We start from the raw sequence: 2970 nt of genomic DNA on the forward strand, positions 1-2970 counted from the left end.
CATGATTGAGATCCATATGATGAGCTTTGTATCGCTACTAGTTGTGTGCTACTCATGTGATGTTATTAAAGTAGTTCTATTCCTCCTACTTGGTGTAAAGGTGATTAGTGTGTGCACCTCGTGGTTCTTGTCGTAGGCTATGATCACGATCTCTTGTAGATTGTGGAGTTAATTATCATTATGATAGTATTGATGTGATCTATTCCTCCTTCATAGTGTAATATGGATAGCGTGTGCACTATGTTAGTTCTTGGTTTATTTTGCAATGATCTATTATGCTCTAAGGTTACTTAAATATGAACATGGAATTGTGGAGCTTGTTAACTCCGGCATTGAGGGTTCGTGTAATCCTACGCAATGATGTTCATTATCAAACAAGAGTGTATGTAGCACATATGAGAAGAAGTATTTATTATGCGATCAATGTTGAGAGTGTCCACTAGTGAAAGTATGATCCCTAGGCCTTGTTTCCAATACTGCAAACACCGTTTACTTACTGATCTGTTGCATGTTTACTCGCTGCCATATTTTATTCAGATTGCCATTACCACTCATATACATCTATATTACTTGTATTTCACTATCTCTTCGCCGAACTAGTGCACCTATACACCGACAAGTGTATTTGGTGTGTTGGGGACACAAGAGACTTCTTGCTTTGTGATTACAGGGTTGCTTGAGAGGGATATCTTTGACCTCTTCCTCCCTGAGTTCGATAAACCTTGGGTAATCTACTTAAGGGAAACTTGCTGCTGTTCTACAAACCTCTGCACTTGGAGGCCCAACACTGTCTACAAGAATAGAAGCACCCGTAGACATCAAGCACTTTTCTGGCGCCGTTGCCGGGGAGGAAAGGTAAAAGGTACTCACACTCCGGTTCCAGGTAACAGTACTTTTCTGGCGCCATTGTGTGTGTACTCGAAGCTATTTCCTTTAGACTCTGCAATTACACCATTTGGTTTCTTGTTTACACTAGTTAGGCTTAATGGAAGACAACAATAAAATGAGAGATCTTTATGAACTTTATCTTGAATTAGGACATGATGTGTTTGAAGAAAGAATTAAAAAACCCATGGAACTTTATATGCATGATAATGGGAATGTTATTAGTATGAATGCTTTGAACACCATTGTTGCTAATGCTATGGAAAATTCTAAGCTTGGGGAAGCTGGCTTTGATGAGCATGATATTTTTAGTCCCCCAAGCATTGAGGAGAAAATTTACTTTGATGATACTTTGCCTCCCATTTATGATGATTATAATGATAGTAGTCTTTTGTTACCACCTGTTATGGAGGATAAATTTGATTATGATTACAATATACCTCCTATATTTGATAGCTACTTTGTTGAATTTGCTCCCACTACAATTAATAAGAATGACTATGCTTATGTTGGGAGTAGTAATTATTTTATGCATGAGACTCATGATAAGAATGCTTTATGTGATAGTTATATTGTTGAGTTTGCTCATGATGCTACTGAAAGTTATTATGAGAGAGGAAAATATGGTTGTAAAATTTTTCATGTTACTAAAACACCTCTCTATGTGCTGAAATTTTTGAAGCTACACTTGTTTTATCTTCCTATGCTTGTTACTTTGCTCTTCATGAACTTGTTTATTTACAAGATTCTTATGCATAGGAAGCATGTTAGACTTAAATGTGTTTTGAATTTGCCTCTTGATGCTCTCTTTTGCTTCAAATACTATTTCTTGCAATTGCATCATTAAAACTGCTGAGCCCATCTTAATGGCTATAAAGAAAGAACTTCTTGGGAGATAACCCATGTGTTATTTTGCTACAGTACTTTGTTTTATATTTGTGTCTTGGAAGTTGTTTACTACTGTAGCAACCTCTCCTTATCATGTTTTTGTGCCAAGTAAAGTTTCTATGTCAAAGTTGATGTTATATTTGGGATCGCTGCGCAGAAACAGCATTGCTGACTGTCACGAATCTGGGCACAGTTCTCTGTAGAAAATTCGAAAAAATCTGCCAATTTACGACCGTGATCCTCAGATATGTACGCAACTTTCATTAGTTTTGAGTTTTTCCATTTGAGCAAGTCTGGTGCCATCTTAAAATTCGTCTTTACGGACTGTTCTGTTTTTGACAGATTCTGCCTTTTATTTCGCATTGCCGCTTTTGTTAAGTTGAATGAGTTTCTTTGTTCCATTAACTTTCAGAAGTTTTGTGCAATGTCCAGAAGTGTTAAGAATGATTGTGTCACCTCTGAACATGTGAATTTTTGATTATGCACTAACCCTCTAACGAGTTTGCTTGAAGTTTGGTGTGAAGGAAGTTTTCAAGGGTCAATAGAAGAGGGTGATATAATGTGATCGAGAAGAGTGAAAGGTCTAAGCTTGGGGATGCCCCGGTGGTTCATCCCTGCATATTTCAAGAAGACTCAAGCATCTAAGCTTGGGGATGCCCAAGGCATCCCCTTCTTCATCGACAACTTATCAGGTTTCTTCTAGTGAAACTATATTTTTATTCCGTCACATCCTATGTACTTTACTTGGAGCGTCTCTGTGTGCTTTTATTTTTGTTTTTGTTTTGTTATCTTAGTTCTCTGAATAAGTTCATCCTTGTGTGGGAGAGAGACACGCTCCGCTGGTTCGTATGAACACATGTGTTCTTAGCTCATAATATTCATGGCGAAGTTTCCTCTTCGTTAAATTGTTATATGGTTGGAATTGGAAAATGCTACATGTAGTAATTGGTAAAATGTCTTGGATAATGTGATACTTGGCAATTGTTGTGCTCGTATAGATCTTGTTTAAGCTCTTGCATCATGTACCTTGTACCCATTAATGAATAATTGCATAGAGCTTGTTAAAATTTGGTTTGCATTATTGGTCTCTCTAAGTCTAGATATTTTCTGGTTGAGGTGTTTGAACAACAAGGAGACGATGTAAAGTCTTATAATGCTTACAATATGTTTATATGTGAGTCTTGCTGCACCATTTCA

The sequence above is a fragment of the Lolium rigidum genome, chromosome 6, assembly GCF_022539505.1.
Source record: "Lolium rigidum isolate FL_2022 chromosome 6, APGP_CSIRO_Lrig_0.1, whole genome shotgun sequence".
Taxonomy (NCBI): Eukaryota; Viridiplantae; Streptophyta; class Magnoliopsida; order Poales; family Poaceae; genus Lolium; species Lolium rigidum.